Genomic DNA, 21,344 nt, shown 5'->3' on the forward strand with positions numbered 1-21,344 from the left:
CATTTATTCAGCTACACACTTATACCAACACCACTTCATTTATTCATATAGATAGTAACTCATACTTAGAGTGTTATAAAATCACTATTACAATTATAGAGTTATCCATACAGTCACTCATACAATCACTGAGTCTTATGTATACTTATTTATAGGCAACAACTGACACATACAATGCCTTTTATGTTTCTACTTTGTTGGACATGTATCATTGAGAAATCTATTTACTCATTACTACAGCCATAAAGACATTCTTTTACCCAAACAACTGTTTACACATGCAGTCTTAACCTCATATACCTACTAAATCAAATATTTAGACATATTTGGACAGTCACAGACCTCCCACCCAACCACACACACATTCATTCACCCATACAAATACTCATTTACCTAATCAATAACTAATATAGACTTTCATATAGCTAGTAGGTTTTTTAAATGCTAATTTTTAACTAAAACATGTCTGAAACCTATGTCTTTTTCCAGTGAATATATATATGGGTATGGAGTTCTACATACACCACAATTGTAGAAAGCAGGAAGCGACCCACCTGGAGTCATCACAATTATTTTATTGTGCACCAAAATCAAGGACATCGCATTTCAGCATGTTGCCTTTGTCAAGTAACTTTCTGAACAGCAAATTCCTTTAGAAATAGGATTCAAGGATCATAGGCGTAGAAGACATACTTTGCATTTACCATGGATATTCATATACATAAAATCTCTGAAAATTCATCAATTGCTGCATGTAAATTCATTTTTAATTTGCTGACCAATGCCCGCAAATTGCTTCTGAATTTAAAATAGATCATAATTGAAATTCACTTTCTTATCATAAATACAAAGTACAATAACGGTAACATACCATGAAAATTGAAAGTCTGATATAATGCAAATTAGCTTCATATTGAGCATAATTTTAGTCATGTGTTGTCATTGGACAATATTGATCTTGTTACCTGATATCCCAACCAATAAAAGCCTAATAACAAATGAAAACCGCTTAAAGAATAAAGTTTCTTCATTTCAAACAGCCAAATGGCCACCTGATCACATCAGATAGCACTGAGTTCCCATTGTATAGCCTGATTAGAACACAAAATATATGAGCCTGCCAGTCTACAGGGGCAATGTAGAGAGCGCTAAATAACAGAAATCTAGATAGGTGGTAATGTAACCCTTTCGATTTTGCCATCTACAATTCATCATTACAGTATCTCAACATTGACCCTGTATGTCATACTTTCAGTGATGCCCCTAAACCTTTGGATCTAGGATCAGGAATAAGCCTATTTATGGTGCAAATGGTGAATGGGGCTAAAGTGAGTGAGTATCCCCTAACACTAGTGAAAATCGCTGAAACCTTAAATGAACGCCTGATCTGTCTGGTGGGTGCCAGTTTATGCCTGGAACCCCTGTAGTAAGTCACAAATGTGTGCCAATGTACTACATCCTGATACTGGAATCTGGATAATGGATATGACAGAGGGCGAGCTTAACTTAAGTTCCTGCATTAAAAGTGTGATAGAGTGACAAAAAATATTAAATAAAAATGTCTTTTTAGAATTTAAAACCAAGTAATTCAAAGTAGAGGATTAGCAGACAATGTGCGCTGCAAGCTCCTCGCCACCGTTCAATTCATTGGGAGTTTTGGAGTTTAAGTCAATTATATGTCTTGACTCACAGATCTGAAGATCCTTCTCCCTATCTCCCCCTTGGATATGTAACGGGATTCTATTGATTTAAAAAAATTGGAGAAAAGTGTTCTTGCTCTTAGGTTTATGCAAAATGCGTGGCAACCGGATAATTGCCATCACGGTTGGTTACCGCACGAAGATTTTGTAAAATTCTTACTTTTAGTGAAAGTTTAGTACTGCCTACGTACTGGAGGTCACAAGGGCACACCAGCATGTAGTTAGTAAAATCACTGTTACAATTGATAGATTGAGTGATGTTTTTCGTGATGCCTGCTCCTGTTAGGAATGTTTTACAGATCTGTCCATTCCTGCGGGCTTTGCATGCACCACATGTGGTGAAGCCCTTAGGTGCTCTCAACCACTAAGTGGATGTGGTATTTTGGGAGTAACTATGTACAAGGCGATCCCTCAAAGATTTCAGTCGTTTATAAGTGATTTGGGATGTCCTGCCTACATGTTTGCCCATGGCTAATCTCAATGCCCTCTATCCACTTCTGAAGGTAACTATCATTCTGGAACTTCATTTGCTTCCTGAGTATAATTGGGGTCTTTTCTGGCTGGCAAACTGAAAAGTAGGTCCCTCTGTATTTTGCTTTTAACCTACCTTGTCTTTAGCTTTTTCCAAGACTTTCTCATTATAGCCTCTGCTTCTGAAACGTGTTATCATGGTACCTTGTTAAGTGAGAAGTACTACATTTGTGCTACAATTACAGCGGGCACGCAGCATTTCCCCATTGGGGATGCTCTACACTAAGGGAATAAGATGGTGACTGGCCGCATGTAAAACGGTATTCCTTGCTGTTTCTTTGCGAAACAGGCGGGTTGTGATATTGTTTTCCACAATTTCTACACATATATCCAAAAACCCACAATAAATTGGACTGATTTTATGGGTGAACTTATGATTTAAGTCTTTGACCCCCAATTCTTGAATGAATTCCAGAGTCAGAGATCCCGCCAGTTCCAAATTAAGAACAAGTCGTCGATACACCTGATCCAGATGGGTACATGGTCAGTATATCATTCATAGTTGTCAGTCCAGACAATCTGCTCCTCCCAATAGCCTAGTAACAGGTTTGCTAGGCTGGGGGCGAAACATGTACCCATTGCGGTACCAGACCGCTGTCGGTAGACAGATTTCTCAAATAGGAAGATATTTTCTTTCAGGCAGTAAAGCATCATCTCCTCCAACATTTTGTCCTGTGCACATAGGCTGATATGTCTGCTCTTAAGAAAATGCATGCATGCTGCTACCCCGATTCTTCGCTCAATACACATATAGAGGGAGCATACGTCTAAAGCTATCATTAAGTAACTGTCTTCCCATTGGACATTGTGTATCCTACGTAAAAATTCTGATCTGTCTTTACAATGTGATCACTGATACCGAAATCCATTTTCGGTATCAATGTTATTGAAATCATTTGTGGGGCAAAATGACAACTCCAACTGTAATACCGATATTTTATCTGCAGTGATATCATCAGTGATTTAATTTGAGATGTCCTCAGTGATGTCACTGACCATGTCATGAATGATGTACTATGTGATGTCATCAGCAGTGCATTGCGAGGATGCGAGTTATAGTTAGCTAAACTAACTATAACGGCTGAATTTCTCTGGTTTTGTATGAGTGAAATGTCCAACTAACTATAACGTCCCTGAAACCTGTGATTTATTCAGTGAATTTCTAAGGTTTTTTAAATGCTAATTTCTAACTATATCGTCCCTGAAACCTATGTTTTTTTCAGTGAATTTCAAAAGTTTTTTAAGTGCTTATTTGTAACTATAACGTCCCTGAAACCTGTGGTTTGTTCAGTGATTTTCTAAAGTGTTTTAAATGCTAAATTCTAACTATGCCTACATAGGTAGGACATGTGCAGAACGAGGAAGAAAGGTACAGAAAGAAGCAAGAGAAATGCAGACAGAGGCAACAGAAGTCCAGAAAGACAAAGAAAAGTACAAAAGAAGCCAGAGATAAGCAGAAAGAACCAACAGAGGTGCAGAAAGAGGCCTTGTTGCAAAGTCATCCTGTGCACCCAAATTTGTCCTGACTTGTACTGGCGGTAACTGATTCTGACTAACCAGGCCCGGAGCCAGTGCTATGCTGAAAGACACTTAGATTACAGTGAAAACACCTATGTATACTAGGGTACACAATGTGCTGTGGTACCCCTGTGATTCCCATGACCAGCCCTGTAAGGCTCTAGTACATAATTGGGCAGGGGGTTAACACTACCTCTAAGTCTGAGATGCATAATGAGGCAAGAGAAGTATAGAAAAAAGCAACAGAGATGCTGTAAGAAGCTAGTGAAGTACAGAAAGAGGCAACAGAGGTGCAGAAAGATGCAAGAGAGGTTCAGAAACAAGCAATAGAAGTGCAGAAAGAGGCAAGAGAGTTGCTGAAATAAGCAACAGAGGAGCAGAAAGAAGCAAGATATGTGCAGCAAGAACCAACAGAGGTGTAAAAAGAGGCAAGAGAGTTATAGAAAGAGTCAAGAGGGATACAGAAAGAAGGAAGAGAAGTGTAGAAAGTGGCAAGAGAATTGCTGAAACATGCAACAAAGGTGTAGAAAGAAGCTTGAGAAGTGTAGCAAGAGGCAAGTGAGGTGTAGAAAGAAGCAAGAACAGTGCAGAAAGAACCAACAGAGGTGCGAAAAGAGGCAAGAGGGTGCAGAAAAAGGTAGGAGAGGTGCACAAAGTGGCAAGACAGGTACAGAAAGGAAGAGAAGTGCAGTAAAAAAGCAACAGAGGTGTGTAAAGAAGCATGAGAAGTACAGAAAGGGGCAAGTGAGGTACAGAAAAAGGCAAGAGAGGTACAGAAAATGGCAAGAGAACATTAGAAAGAGGCTGTGAGAAGTTGGCCCGATATGCAGTGTTCACTATTCTAGTGATCACTATGCATCGGTCCAAACGACCCTTATGGTGATTGGTTGTAAGTCAACCTTAGACCAGCTATCCTAGTAGCGTGGATACGAGCAGTCTTCGGGCTAACCTCTAGAGGGCGTGTTAAGCCAGCTGTTATACCATCACATACCCCTTGAACACCAAGTGAAAGGACACCACACAAGTGTTATGAAAATAAACAGTGTATTTATTAGAATCACAACGGCCCTGTACTCTTTATGAGGACAGGGTACTAAGCACACAACAAAACTCTTAGGAAAATACTTCAAGTGCACAATCAATACAAGTGCCTGAGGGCACGGAAAGTTTAGTGGTCTCGGGCGGACCCGATTAGGCAAGTCGGAAGCGATAGGGACTCGGGACCCTTAAGTAAGAAGGCTATGCGGGCACCGAAATGCCGAAGTTACCTAGCCCCAAGGGCTGCGGCGGCACAAGTCTTTACAGGCGTCGGGAGTCTTCGCTGACGAGCCAGGAGCCGGAAGGAAGGAGTTGCTGGCCGGCGTCCAGTGGAGATAGTTCGTAGAGATCCAAGCCTGGATCAGAGATGGATGACACCTGAAAGCAGTGGGGACCAAGTTCGTAACTACTAGCCAGTAGGGTACCAGGAAGGCACCGGATGATCGTCACCTCGACTAGGTGAGTGGGCGACGCTAGGCTCTGCAGTCTCACGGACCAGGAGGCGTTGTCGGCGACCAGGATGAAGGTGCGAGCTGTCCCACGAAGGTTGATGCTGTCGGCGTCGCTGGGCCCAGGATTGGGGCGAACAAGCCTTGGCAAATTTCAGGGCCACGTGGTGGGCCTAAAATGGCGTCTTGAGTGGACCAGGAGGGTTGGGGATGCTCCTCTCGCAGAAGGGAGCAAAGGCCAGTCTGGAGCAACCAGACCAGCAGCGTTGGTTGTCGGGTGTCGTCAAGGAGGTCACAAGCCAGCGGCTAGTGATCAGACGACGTGCTGAACGGCAAAGAGCAGAAGGGCCCCACGCAGATCGCGGAGATGCTGGGAGGCTGCACTTCGATGCTGGAGCTGCTCAAGGTCGGGGCTTCTCGGACCCCAGAGCACTCACCAGAGGATCCCTCGGCGGTCGTGCTGGTTTAAGAAATCGTGCAGGTCTTGATGATGGCCGGTCCCTCGAGGTCTCGTCGCACCCACAGATCTCAGCTGAGCTGACGACATGGGTAGAGGTCAGAGGTGCCAAGGAAGCCGGTTCTCGTCGAGCTGGGCAGTCGGATTCCTGAGGAAGGACTTGCAGCAAACCGCAGAGTTCTTAGATGGTGCCTGCGGATGCAGGGTGACTACTCCTTAGCCACAAGGGAGAAATCTTGAGAAGAGTCTCGAATGTCCTTTCATAGAAAGTAGTTCTTGATTCAAAGATGATCTAATTTGGAAGGGTCTCCGCTCCTGCCTTTATCCTAAAGAAAGGGGTGGGTACGTGACTAGGTCCTGCCCTAGGGGTGGGACCAGGAAGGGGGGTAGTTACACCCCTCTCCCATGCCGGACTTTCCCCAGGTCAGGGGCTGGGCGCCCCTAGAACTGGTTCTAGCCGGCAGATGCGTAGTGAGCACCGGGGTGCCACTCCGCAGTCACCTTCTTGTAAAGCCCTGCCTACCCAGGATACACAAAACCCTGTCTGGGATGGTGCGAGCACCGCCCTGGACAGGAAACCCTTTGTCCAAGCTCTCCTCGCTGGAAGGACTCCCAGCAGCAGGAGGTCAGACTCGTGTCTGTGGTGGCAGCATCCATTTTGTGGAGCTGAGGCTTCAGTTAACTTTAACCGGGGTTCACAGTTACGTACATGTCGTGTCCCTCTAGAAGGGCGGAATACTAACCTCGTCACCAGTATTGCTGAGGGGTCAGCTTCCCGATTCGTATGACACCTTACTCGACATGTCTTGATAACGCGATACCGAAGTTACCAATATGGTACGCGTTATCATGAAACAGCCATTGGGTCTTGGTTCCGCAAGCTGCAACCGGGCTCGGCTCGTGCCAGAGCCCAATTCACACGATTCCACGCACTCTGCCTTCAGGATTGTCAAGGCCTGCCATAGGAGTGACTAATAGGAATGCGGGTGTCCATTTTAGGGTTAGATATAGGTATACTATATCTAAAGCAACGGGCGAGTACGCCACGTTGCCCCAACTGTCGCGCAGCTAGTTGTGTCAGATTTAGATGGCCATCCAGGGGTGGCATAATACATGCTTCAGCCCCTGGTAGGCCCTGGGTACACCGATGCCCTGAGTTACAGGGTCTGACAAGGTGGCCCAGTTCCAATTGGGTAATGCACCTAAGGTACACACATCAATTTAGCGACAGAACAGCTAGGCTGTGGGTCTGATTGGCAGGCCCACAGCCCGAGAAAGTCGTAAACCAGTGAAACAAAAGCAAAAAATCTGGGCGATCATAGGATTGCAGACCCTACTCTCCTACATGACCCCCCACAAACGTTGGGACAATAAACTAACCTTGACCAGGTGAGTCTTCTTGTTCTAAGTGGAGAGCCCATCTGCATTGCCATGATCAGTGCCAGGTCTATGCTCCACTGTGAAGTCCATCCCCTGTAGGGAAATGGACCACCTAAGCAGTTTGGGGTTTTCACCCTTCATCTGATTTAGCCATAAGAGGGGCTTATGGTCGGTCTGAATCTTGAAATGAGTGCCAAACAAGTATGGCCTCAGTTTCTTCAGGGCCCACACCACAGCGAAGGCCTCCCTCTCAATAGCTGACCAATTTTTCTCTCTGGGGGTCAGCCTTCTGCTTATGAAAGCAATGGGCTGGTCATTACCATCAAAATTCAGTTGAGATAGAACAGCTCCCACACCCAACTCAGAAGCATCTGTTTGGACAATGTATGATTTGGAGTAGTCCGGACTCTTGAGGATAGGTGCCGTGCACATGGCCTGTTTTAGGTCATCGAATGCTTTTTGACAGCTCGCTGTCCACTGAACCTTTTTTGGCATTTTCTTACTTGTCAGTTCATTAAGCGGAGTCACAATCGATCCGTAATTTCTGACAAACTTCCGGTAGTAACCAGTCAGGCCCAAGAAAGCTCGAACCTGAGTCTGGGTGGTTGGAGGAGCCCAGTCCCTGATTGACTGTATTTTGCTCTCCAGTGGTTGAACTTGGCCTCCACCGACAAGGTGGCCCAAGTATACAACCTGTGTCTGCCCTATCTGGCACTTGGTAGCCTTGATAGTGAGACCTGCTGCTTGCAGAGCCTCTAACACTTTCCGCAGGTGGACCAGGTGATCCTCCCAGGTGGAGCTAAAGACAGCAATATCGTCAAGATACGCCGCACAGAAGTCATCCAGCCCAGTGAGAACGTGATTCACCAACCGTTGGAAGGTGGCAGGTGCATTTTTCAAACCAAAGGGCATTACCACAAATTGATAATGCCCACCAGGGGTAGAAAATGCTGTCTTAGGCTTGGCGTCCTCAGCTAACCTGATTTGCCAATACCCAGCTGTCAGGTCAAACGTACTTAAGTAGTTGGCAGAAGCCAATCTATCTATAAGCTCGTCTGCCCTCGGTATTGGGTGGGCATCACTCTTAGTGACTGCATTGAGACCCCTGTAGTCTACGCAGAACCTCAGCTCTTTCTTACCACCCGGGGTGTGAGGTTTCGCCACTAGAACTACGGGACTAGCCCAAGGGCTATCCGAGGGTTCAATGACTCCCAGCTCCAACATTTTCTGCACTTCAGTTTTGATGCAGTCTCTAACGTGATCGGGCTGCCTGTAGATTTTACTCTTTACGGGCAAGCTGTCACCAGTGTCAACCTCATGGGTACACCAATTGGTCTGACTGGGTGTTAGAGAGAACATATGCCGGAAGGATTGAAGAACCTGCTTACAATCCTCCTGTTGATGTTCAGAGAGGCTGCCACAAAAGACAACACCGTCCACTGATCCATCGTCAGGATTCTGAGTGAGCAGGTCTGGGAGAGGGTCACTCTCTTCCTCCTGTCCCTCATCTATGGCCATGAGCAAGCTCATGTCCTTCCTGTCGACATATGCCTTGAGCCTGTTGACATGGAGCACCCTGTGGGGGCTCCTGGGAGTTCCAAGGTCCACCAGGTAGGTGACCTCTCCCTTTTTCTCCAGGATGGTGTAGGGCCCAGACCATTTGTCTTTGAGTGCTGCTGGGGCCACTGGCTCCAACACCCACACCTTCTGCCCAGTCAGGACAGCCTTTTGGTCATGCCAAGCTTTTTGGAGTTCTTGGCTGGCCTTAAGGTTTTCGGATGCCTTCTCCATGTACTCAGCCATCCAGGAGCGGAGGCCGAGCACATAGTCCACTATGCTGGTTGCAGGCTTTTTGAGAGGTCTCTCCCATCCTTCCTTCACCAAACACAGGGGTCCTCTTACAGGATGTCCGTACAAAAGTTCAAAAGGGCTGTAGCCAACCCCCTTCTGTGGGACTTCTCTATAAGCGAATAAAAGGCAGGGAATCAGGACGTCCCATCTACGCCGAAGCTTTTCAGGTAGTCCATGAATCATCCCTTTTAGGGTCCTGTTGAACCTTTCAACAAGCCCATTGTGGGTGATAGGGTGTAGTGAACTTGTAGTTGACACCACATTCTTTCCACATAGCAGTCAAGTAGCTCGACATGAAGTTTGCACCTCTGTCAGAAACAACCTCCTTAGGGAAGCCCACTCTGGAGAACACTCCAACTAGGGCTCTTGCCACAACAGGTGCTGTAGTGGTCCTAAGGGGAATAGCTTCAGGATACCTGGTGGCATGATCCACTACCACCAGTATAAACTTGTGCCCTGATGCTGTCTGGGGTTCCATTGAACTGACAATGTCAATCCCCACTCGTTCAAAGGGTACCCCCACCACAGGCATTGGTATAAGGGGGGCCTTTGTCGTGCCACCTGACTTACCACTGGCTTGGCAAGTGACACAGGAGCGACAAAACTCCTTGGTATCTTCGTTCATGTGAGGCCAGTGAAAGTGTGAGACAAGCCTGCCCCACGTCTTCGTCTGGCCTAAGTGTCCTGCTAAGGGAATCTCGTGGGCCAAGGTAAGAAGGAAACCACGCTGAGACAAGGGGATAACCAGCCTCCTGGTCATGCCAGGCTGGGAGTCTCTTGCCTCAGTGTACAGGAGTCCATCCTCCCAGTATACCTTGTGGCTACCCGTGGCGTTCCCAGCAGCCTCAGCAGCGGCCTGCTGTCTGAGGGGTTCAAGGGAAGGGCAGTCTAACTGGTCCTTCCCCAGGTCTTCTCGTGTGGGTCCCCCTGTGCCCAGAAACTCAACTTGATCAAGTTCGAGTTCTTTAGGTTCAGTTTCCCGCAATTCCTGGAGGTCAGCCTCCTCTGAGACCTGATCCTCGACCTGGGGCAAGGGGGAAGGCGATGCCTTAACCCGACTGCTCTTCTTCTTGGGAGGTGTCTGGTCCGTTGTTCCAGGATCCAGCACCGGTTCAGTGGGGCATCTTCTGACCTGTGACCTAGTCACAGCAAGCACATGTGCTGGCAAGCCTAACATTTCCATGTGAGTCCGGTGCTCCACTTCTGACCATTGCGATGACTCCAAATCATTGCCCAACAAACAATCCACTGGGAGGTCTGAACTAACAACAACCTTTTTCTGGCCATTTACCCCTCCCCAGGAGAAAGCAACAATCGCCATACTATGACTGGTAGTGACGTTGCTGGCATTGGTCACCAGGAATTCTGTACCTGGCATGATCTGTCCAGGGTCCACAAAGTTAGACGTCACCATGGTGACACTGGCACAAGTGTCCCTATAGGCCTGAGCCATTTTTCCATGTATTAAAGGTGTCTGTCGGTATTTGCCCAAAGTATTGGGACTGACATCAGGGGATATGTCCACATTCCCTGTACAGAGAAGGACAGCCTGAGTGAGTGTGCCAACTAAGTTGTCACACCCCTCAGAACCCAAGGTTAACCCAACAAGTCCCTTGGGAGGCGCACTACTACTGCTGGCTGTACTAGGGGGCACAGGTGCCTTAGGGGCTGCAGTAGCAGGAGTCTGCCCTCCTTTCTTGGTGCACTCACTAAACCAGTGAGTTTTACTTTTACAGTATTGGCACCACCTTTTCGATTGGCCTTCTTGATTCTTCTTTTTCTGGGAAGCCTGACCTCCCCCCCCCCTCTTTGGGTTGTTGGGGACCTGTCGAAGACTTCTGGTCATTTTGTTCCCCTTTCGAATCTTTACCCTTCTGGTCTGCTTTCTTCTGAACACCCTGGTTCTTGCCCTGGTTTTGCTTAACCCTTGTTCTGACCCATCTGTCTGCCTTCTTTCCCAATTCTTGGGGAGAGGTCAGATCCGAGTCGACAAGGTGCTGATGCAACAACTGGTTCTGACAATTGTTTAAAATCTGTTCTCGCATGATCAAATTATACAATCCTGTGTAATCAGTAACCTTACTGCCCAGCAACCAGCCCTCCAAAGCCTTAGTGGCACAATCGACAAAATCAGACCAGTCCTGAGACTGAGTTTTCTGGGTATCCCTGAACAGCAACCTGTACTGCTCAGTGGTTAGGCCGAACCCATCAATCAGTGTGTTCTTCAGGACCTGGTAATTGTTAGCGTCCTCAACTCTAGTAGTGAGGAGCTTATCTCTACCTTTACCTTCAAAGGAGAGCCACAAGATAGCTGCCCACTGACTCTGGGGGACTCACTGTACAGTGCAGGCCCTCTCCAAAGCAGTAATCCATTTGTGGATATCGTCCCCTTGCTTAAAGGGGGGCACTATCTTACTCAGGTGCCTAGTGTCTAAACTCCTGTTTTCCCTTGGGGGAATGCTGCCACCAGTGGGATTCGTCCCACTCAATTCTTGCTCTCTAGCAAAGGCGAGTCTCTCTTTGGCCAGGGCAAGCTCTTCCCTTTCGATCCGCAGATTGACTTCCCGCTCCTTCGCTTCGTACACTCTCCTCTGAGGGGATGTCATCCCTCTTCGAGAAGAGCCTCGAGAGCCATTGGTTCGAGCGGATCTGTTAGAGCCTCTCGACAGAGACCTAACTCGTCCATTCCCAATGTTAAGCTGGCCTGAGAGGGGCCCCAGGGGTCTCCTAGTACCACTCTTGTGCCGGCTTAAGTTGTCCCTAGTTAGCTGGCTAACTACGACTGGACCTTTGTCTGCCTCGTCCCCAGATGTCTCTGGCTCCTCGTCCTCCTCTTCACCTTCTGCGGAGAGATGGATAAGGTCAGGGTCACCTCGGGTTCCCTCGAGGGGGGGGCATATTCCCTTCTGGATGAGAAGGGTCCATGTTACCGGCCCTCCTAGCATCATAAGTCTCTAAGAGACCAATCAGAAACGGAATGGTAGGGTTTGCACCCTGTTTTAGCTTCCGAGATGTACAGATTTGTCGCATCTCTTGGAAGCTAAGTGCAGCATATCTGGAAGTGACCTGTGGAAGGTCGACTGACACAAAGGGAGACTCAGAGTTTACTCCTTTGTCTGACATGCTGCTTCTAGTGTGGTGTAAGTGATGCACCTACCTACACTATATGTTTACCTACTGATCCCTTGCTAAGAGTTGTAGCCAAGGTGTGCTAAGCCTTGAGGAGCTACAACAGCTGGTTCAGTAGAACTCAGAGTATTCTAAGCTAAGTTATATGTACCTGGAGTACTTATGTGATCTTTCACAAGATATTCTTAGGATACGCGTGGTAAAACAACAGCAAGCTCAAATCCCAACCGCTGCTCACCAATGTGAGAAGTTGGCCCGATATGCAGTGTTCACTATTCTAGTGATCACTATGCATCGGTCCAAACGACCCTTATGGTGATTGGTTGTAAGTCAACCTTAGACCTGCTATCCTAGTAGTGTGGATACGAGCAGTCTTCGGGCTAACCTCTAGAGGGCGTGTTAAGCCAGCTGTTATACCATCACATACCCCTTGAACACCAAGTGAAAGCACACCACACAAGTGTTATGAAAATAAACAGTTTATTTATTAGAATCACAACAGCCCTGTACTCTTTATGAGGACAGGGTACTAAGCACACAACAAAACTCTTCGGAAAATACTTCAAGTGCACAATCAATACAAGTGCCCGAGGGCACGGAAAGTTTAGTGGTCTCGGGCGGACCCGATAAGGCAAGTCGGAAGCGATAGGGACTCGGGACCCTTAAGTAAGGAGGCTATGCGGGCACCGAAATGCCGAAGTTACCTAGCCCCAAGGGCTGCGGCTGCACAAGTCTTTACAAGCGTCGGGAGTCTTCGCTGACGAGCCAGGAGCCGAAAGGAAGGAGTTGCTGGCCGGCGTCCAGTGGAGATAGTTCGTAGAGATCCAAGCCTGGATCAGAGATGGATGACACCTGAAAGCAGAGGGGACCAAGTTCGTAACTACTAGCCAGTAGTCAGAGGGTACCAGGAAGGCACCGGATGATCGTCACCTTGACTAGGTGAGTGGGCGACGCTAGGCTCTGCAGTCTCACGGACCAGGAGGCGTTGTCGGCGACCAGGATGGAGGTGCGAGCTGTCCCACGAAGGTTGATGCTGTCGGCGTCGCTGGGCCCAGGATTGGGACAACAAGCCTTGGCAAATTTCAGGGCCACGTGATGGGCCTAAAATGGCGTCTTGAGTGGACCAGGAGGGTCCGGGATGCTCCTCTCGCAGAAGGGAGCAAAGGCCAGTCTGGAGCAACCAGACCAGCAGCGTTGGTTGTCGGGTGTCGTCAAGGAGGTCACAAGCCAGCGGCTAGTGATCAGACGACGTGCTGAACGGCAAAGAGCAGAAGGGCCCCACGCAGATCGCGGAGATGCTGGGAGGCTGCACTTCGATGCTGGAGCTGCTCAAGGTCGGGGCTTCTCGGACCCCAGAGCACTCACCAGAGGATCCCTCGGCGGTCGTGCTGGTTTAAGAAATCGTGCAGGTCTTGATGATGGCTGGTCCCTCGAGGTCTCGTCGTACCCACAGATCTCAGCTGAGCTGACGACGTGGGTAGAGGTCAGAGGTGCCAGGGAAGCCGGTTCTCGTCGAGCTGGGCAGTCGGATTCCTGAGGAAGGACTTGCAGCAAACCGCAGAGTTCTTAGATGGTGCCTGCGGATGCAGGGTGACTACTCCTTAGCCACAAGGGAGAAATCTTGAGAAGAGTCTCGAATGTCCTTTCGTAGAAAGTAGTTCTTGATTCTAAGATGATCTAATTTGGAAGGGTCCCCGCTCCTGCCTTTATCCTAAAGAAAGGGGTGGGTACGTGACTAGGTCCTGCCCTAGGGGTGGGACCAGGAAGGGGGTTAGTTACACCCCTCTCCCATGCCGGACTTTCCCCAGGTCAGGGGCTGGGCGCCCCTAGAACTGGTTCTAGCCGGCAGATGCGTAGTGAGCATCGGGGTGCCACTCCGCAGTCACCTTCTTGTAAAGCCCTGCCTACCCAGGATACACAAAACCCTGTCTGGGATGGTGCGAGCACCGCCCCGGACAGGAAACCCTTTGTCCAAGCTCTCCTCGCTGGAAGGACTCCCAGCAGCAGGAGGTCAGACTCGTGTCTGTGGTGGCAGCATCCATTTTGTGGAGCTGAGGCTTCAGTTAACTTTAACCGGGGTTCACAGTTGCGTACATGTCATGTCCCTCTAGAAGGGCGGAATACTAACCTCGTCGCCAGTATTGGTGAGGGGTCAGCATCCCGATTCGTATGACACCTTACTCGACATGTCTTGATAACGCGATGCCGAAGTTACCAATATGGTACGCGTTATCATGGAACAGCCATTGGGTCTTGGTTCCGCAAGCTGCAACCGGGCTCGGCTCGTGCCAGAGCCCAATTCACACGATTCCACGCACTCTGCCTTCAGGATTGTCAAGGCCTGCCATAGGAGTGACTAATAGGAATGCGGGTGTCCATTTTAGAGTTAGATATAGGTATACTATATCTAAAGCAACGGGCGAGTACGCCACGTTGCCCCAGCTGTCGCGCAGCCAGTTGTGTCAGATTTAGATGGCCATCCAGGGGTGGCATAATACATGCTTCAGCCCCTGGTAGGCCCTGGGTACACCGATGCCCTGAGTTACAGGGTCTGACAAGGTGGCCCAGTTCCAATTGGGTAATGCACCAACGGTACACACATCAATTTAGCGACAGAACAGCTAGGCTGTGGGTCTGATTGGCAGGCCCACAGCCCGAGAAAGTCGTAAACCAGTGAAACAAAAGCAAAAAATCTGGGCGATCATAGGATTGCAGACCCTACTCTCCTACAGAGGCAATAGGGATGCAAAAAAGGGAAGAAAGGTGCAGAAAGAAACAAGAGAGGTACAGAAATAGGCAAGAGAAGTGCAGATAGAAGCAAGAGAGGTGCAGAAAGGGGGAAGAAGAGTGCAGTAAGAGACAACAGGGGTGCAGAAAGAGACAATAGGGATGCAGAAAGAAGCAAGAGAGGTACATAATGAGGCAATAGAAGTTTAAGAAGAAACAGAGGTACAGAAAGATGCAGGAGTTGTGCAAAAAGAGGTGAGTGAAGTACAAAAAGAAGCAACAGAGGTGCAGAAAGAGGGAAGAAGGGTACAGAAAGAGGCAAGAGCAGTGCTGAAAGAACCAAGAGATGTGCAGAATAAGGCAAGAGATGTGCAGAAAGAGGCAAGAGATGTGTAAAAAAAGAAGGAATGGTACAGAAAGAAGCAAGAGGGGGCAAGAGAACTGCAGAAACAGGCAAAAGGGGTACAGAAAGAAGGAACAGGTGTGCAGACAGAGGCAAGAGAGGTGCGTAAAGAGGGAAGAGGGATGCAAAACTTTGCAACAGAGGTGTAAAAAGAAGCAAGTGCAGTGCAGAAATAACCAACAGAGGTGCAGAAAAAGGCAATAAGAGTACAGAAAGAGGCAAGAAAACTACAGAAAGAAGCAAAAGAGGTACAAAAGGAGGTAAGACAACTTCAGAAAAAAGCAAGAGAGGTGCACAAACAGGCAAGAAAGGTACAGGAAGAAGGAACAGGGGTGCAGAAAGAGGTAAGAGGGATACATAAATTTGCACAAGAGGTGCAGAAACAAGCAGGAGAGGTGGGGAAATCAGGAAGAGGGGTACAGAAAGGCATGAAGGATTCCGAAATTCTCAAAAGAGGTACAGAAAGAAGCCAGAGCAGTGTAGTAAGAACCAAAAGTGATGCAGAAAGAGGCAAGAGTGTTGCAGAAATAGGTAGGACAGGTGCACAAAGAGGCAAGAGGGATACAGAAAGAGGCAAGAGGGGTGCAGAAAGAAGGAAAAGAAGTGTAGAAAGAAGCAACAGAGGTGCTGAAAAAGACAAGAAGGGAGCAGAAAGAGACAAGAAGGGTGCAGAAAGAGGCAAGAAGGTTATAGAAAGAAGCAAGTGAAGTGCAGAAAGAGGCAACAGAGGTGCAGAAAGAGTCAAGAGAGGTGCTAAAAGTAGAGGAGATTTGCAGAAAGAGGCAAGAGTAGTGCAGAAAAAGAAAGAAATGTACAGAAAGAAGCAAAAGAAATACAGAAAGAGGCAATAGGAAGCAAGAGTGACTTGCACACCATTAGTACCGATTTAACACTAATATTTAGCAATAAGTTCTATGTTTGCAAACGGCCTTCCACCACTCTGTAACACTTGTCGCTGCATTTTTGGTAACTTTTGAGCTCGAAACAAGGCTTTTTTTGTTCAAATCTGCAGATTAGGGAGCAGATGATGAATTATGTGGCTAATGCAGAAAATGTATAATTGTGCGGAAGTCGGTGCATACATACAGTCGCAGAATTCCAGTGGCCGTGCTCATACCTCTGACTAGGTCCACAAGTGCTCCTCAGTGATTCCTTCTATTTTTTGTCTTACTGAGTTCATAGTTGAGCTTCTATGGAAACGAGGAAGACTAAACCTGAGGTTACCACTCCACAACAAAGACTACCATACCACATAATTACTCTCCATAACACATAATTCCTACACACTAAATACTACATACTTTCAATCCACATACTTTCACTGCACAACTTACCACATAATTCCAGTACACACAACGTACATCCACTTCACTCCAAAAAACGTTAGTAAAAAACTTTTACATTTACAACGCCAATAGCTTTAACTCTCGCAAATGCGAAACTTATTGCATTGCAAACACGTCTTTAACTAGTAGACATGTTTGCAGATGGTGGAGAAAGGGTGCTGGGCCTCCGACCAGCACTCAGGCATTTTGCTCTGTAGGACTTACAGGAGGTACCAGGAGTGATTCTTGGACCCCAAAGTCCCTAAGGGGTAACGTGGATTTAATCCCCCATTCCGTAGTCTGCTAGGAGACACATTTGCAGAGTGGTGGAGAAAGGGGTCTGACCTCCAAAGAGGTTTTAGCAGTCCCACTGTGTGGGACTTGCAGGCGGTAATAGGAGGGGTAGTTTTCCCCCAAGGACAACCTTTCAGAAAACTACCCCTCCTATTACCTCCAGTAAGTCCCTCATAGCAGGATTGCTAAGTTCTTATTGCAGCCTATGCCCCCTTTGCCCACCACTCTTGGTTTGGGATTCAAATCCCCTTCACTGCTGGGGGTCCTTAGGGGCCAACAAGCCTACCTCTTACCTCCAGTAAACCCCACACAATGGGATTCCTGAGAGGTGGACACAGGCCATGCCCCCTTTCTCCACCTCCTGTTGTGTTCTAAGTTTGGGTATTAAGTCCCCTTCATTCTTGAGGGTCCCTGGGGGGTACCTAGCCCCTCAGGTACCTCCAGTAAGCCCCACACAGCTGGATTGCTGAGAGTGGTCCGAGGCCATGCCCCTTTTTTAGACCACTCTGCAAACGTGCTCCTGGTGCACTGCTGCTTGGGTGATGAAGTCTACTTCTGTCCTGAGGTCCTCAGGACACAAGAGGACCTCATCGCCCCACCAGCAGTGCTCCAAGAGGCGCGTTTGCAGAGTGGTGTAAAAAGGTGCGTGGCCTTGGGCCACCTCTCTGCAATCCAGCTGTGTGGTGCTTACTGGAGGTACCTGGTGTGCTACTTGGCACCCAGGGACCCTCAGTATTCAAGGGGACTTAATTCCCCAACTTAGAATGCACCAGGGGACCCGTTTGCAGAGTGGTGTAGGGAAGGGGCAGGTTCTCCAGCGAGATTACAGGTTTTTTTATATCTTTTTACAAGGGGGCTGGGCGGCCCCCCTTCTTTGAAGTGTTTTTGGGGCCCTGGGGACCCCATCCCCTGGAGACCCCATCCCCCAGGGCTTGCTACATTTGAAAAAAAAAAAACGGGAAGGGGGCTGCGCAGCCCCCCTCCCGAGGCCAATTTCGGCTCCTGGGACCCCATCACACGGGGCATGGCCACAAATATTTGTTTTACATTTTTTAATGTTGGGGGGCCACATTTCCTGAGGCATTTATTTGCTCCGGGGACCCCATCCCAGGAGCATTTCCACTTTTTAAATATTTTTTTTATTCCAGAGGGGGGTCATGTGGCCCCCCTCCCCTTTGCTGGTTCTGGACCCGGAGACCCCACCCCCAGGGCCTGGCCTCCTTTTTGGGTACTGTGGGGGGAGCCCCAATGCCCCACAGTCCCTGTCATAGCACACAGTAATGTCCCGGGGGTGGTCAACCCGGGACATTGCAGAAGCCAGGCTTGGGGGGTAGCGGTCCCGATGGTCATAGAGGGCTCTGGGAGGGGGCATGCAGCCCCCCTCCCAGCATTTTTAAAGCCCTGGGAAGGTGGTGGTCCCCGGGGGTCTATAACGGACACCCATATTTAAATAATTACTGCCCCGGGGAGGTGATGATCCCAGGGGCAGTTTGGGGGGCAGGCCTAGGGGTTCAAAACGTTTCTACCCTGCCTCCTTTTCTTGTTTTTTAACCTTTTTTCCACTGTTTTCTTGTGATGACTGCCAACACTTCCTGGTTTGGAGTGTTAGTAGCCAATCTGAAGTAAGCTCGTGCTCTGGAGGAGTTGCGACTCATCCTCGGTGCTCATATATGTACATTTTTGTTTTTTAATTTCTCCGGAACTTCTGAACGGAGTTACACCATTTAAAAAAATTGCATGCTTTTTGAAACAAGACTTACCTTTTTGCCAAAGTTGGTGTAATTCCATTCAGCAGTTCGAGCTGTAGCCTGTTTCAAAATTCCTATGGAAATTAACATGGAGAAAACACATTTTGGGACCCCAGTTTTTTTCTCAACCCCCGCTTGACAAATCACCCCCAAACCTTCAAGACAGGTGCTGACCTGACTGAACCATTAGTTTTGAAAATTTCACAAAGATTCGTCAAACGGCGCCAAAGATATTGGCAAAATAAAAAACGCTTTTCCTATGGATAGTACGTCCTAACTATAACTACCTACTGACAACCGCCAGTAGGTAATATATATACCCATATATATTACATTACCTACTGCCAGTAAGTAGTTATAGGTAGTACCCTGTTTCTATGAAAAAGCATTTTTTTACTTGGCTTTAACTTTGGGATCATTTGACCAATCTTCATGAAATTTTCCCCAAACAGTGTCTACGTGGGTTCTATTTCTATGGAATGTTTGGGGGATATCTCTACGGTGGGACCAAGAATTTAGGACACAAAATAAGATTTTGTTTGTAATGGTAAATTCCCATAGGAACCTTTAGCCACACATACTTGAATCACTGAACGGACTTACACCAAATTTGTCAGGGAGGTAGTTGTTGGCTCAAGGAAGAGTCTTTTGACTATTTAGTGAAAATTCGTTCAGTAGTTGTAGAGAAATGTACATTTAAAATTATAGTGATATCTCTGGCTATGAATATTTCGTGGAGGTTTTGCGAAGAATCGCGAATGCACGCTCCAACAGGAATGCTATGATAGGCTAGACGCAACCTGAACAGAAATTTGCGGGCACCTTTTTATGTATCGGGAACCGTTCGCTAGGCTCTAAATTTGTGTGATAGCCCACATTAGGGGTGAGTGTGGAGATACTCTGACCCCATGGTTGAGAAATGGGGGTGTTAGTGACACAAGTTATGTGTTCAAAATAGTTTTTTTTAATCACGCACGATATTCGTGATGATGCCACAACCACCAGCGCTGCCCCTTGTAACATCGCTGGGACATTGCAACTATCAGCGTCGTCTACGAATATTGGTGGAAATATACAAAATTATATTTTATTAATGTGCATTGTCATAAAGATCTTTAGATTCTGATAAATGTTTTATAGAGTTATTTAGATAGTGAGTTATCAACTGTTATGATTAGAATTAATTTTTTTATGTGGTGGTGGCTATTGAATTTCGCGACATGCCCGGGGGGATCGTGATTACAGACTTCATCGCAGTCTCTGAAAACATAAAACAGGTTTTAGAGATAGTTTTTATAGAGCTCTCTAGGGAAAAATGTGTTTAAAGAATTCTCTAAGTGTAAAATACTGTAGCATGAGTATGTATTTTAGACTTAATGGAAAAGGCACATCATCAGTATGTATTTTAGACTTAATGGAAAAGGCACAATCATCACGGTTTACGACGTCACCGCGTTTTCCCGAACAACTGTGAAAATGGAAATAGTGCAATGTTCAGAATGGATTTTTTTACATATTATTTTTGGCTATGTTGGTGACCATTGAATGTCTGCTTTTGTTTTACTTACAAAAAAGGGTGGTGAGGGACAGAGTCTCTGAATTAAGCAGAAAGCTCTCACCCAGTCAAAAGATCAGGGCTAGATCCAACACCATTTTTTAGCTCACTGCACCATCCCAGTTTCAGAACCTGGCTGTATGCAAATTAGTCTGTTCCTGTCCCAGTGCATGATGGGAACAGGACAAACCAAACTACAGAAGCCAATTCTTACACTGGGAAGGAAACAAGCTCCCGGGGACCGGTTTCTGGCATTACAGCCGTCTTCGGCCCGGTTTGCTTGAATCCTGATGGTGCAATGAGCAAGGGTCTCACATCTGAGAATACCCTTCCACGCTTAGGGTGGACAAAAATATTTACAAAAAGGGGTGGTGAGGGACAGAGTCTCTGAATTAAGCAGAAAGCTCTCACCCAGTCAAAAGATCAGGGCTAGATCCAACACCGTTTTTTAGCTCACTGCACCATCCCAGTTTCAGAACCTGGCTGTATGCAAATTAGTCTGTTCCTGTCCCAGTGCATGATGGGAACAGGACAAACCAAACTACAGAAGCCAATTCTTACACTGGGAAGGAAACAAGCTCCCGGGGACCGGTTTCTGGCATTACAGCCGTCTTCGGCCCGGTTTGCTTGAATCCTGATGGTGCAATGAGCAAGGGTCTCACATCTGAGAATACCCTTCCACGCTTAGGGTGGACAAAAATATTTACAAAAAGGGGTGGTGAGGGACAGAGTCTCTGAATTAAGCAGAAAGCTCTCACCCAGTCAAAAGATCAGGGCTAGATCCAACACCGTTTTTTAGCTCACTGCACCATCCCAGTTCACGACTTCTGAAGCAGAATCGCGATTACCGACGTCATCGTGGTCTCTGGAGCCACCGCAAAAACGGAAAATAGGTTTTAGAGATGGTTGTTTTAGAAAGACACTAGAAATACATGAGTTTAAAGTGAACAGTAATAAACCCCTAGTCACTAGTGTGAAAATACTGTAATATATTTGCATATATGTTTTATTTTATGGAAATGGCGCGATCATTATGGTTAACAACGTCATTGCGATGTCCTGAATAACCGCAAAAATGAAAAATAGGTTTGAAAGAGGGTTTTTAAAGAAACTCAATAGGAAAATATGAGCCGGATTTGGTGGCTCAGTGGACTAAAGCAGTCACTGCAGGGGCCTGCGTTAGACCTCATGGTCACAGGTTCAAATCTTGGTGGGTCCACTCAGCCTTTCATCCATCTG

This window comes from Lissotriton vulgaris, chromosome 3_1 (assembly GCF_964263255.1).
Source record: "Lissotriton vulgaris chromosome 3_1, aLisVul1.2, whole genome shotgun sequence".
Classification (NCBI taxonomy): domain Eukaryota; kingdom Metazoa; phylum Chordata; class Amphibia; order Caudata; family Salamandridae; genus Lissotriton; species Lissotriton vulgaris.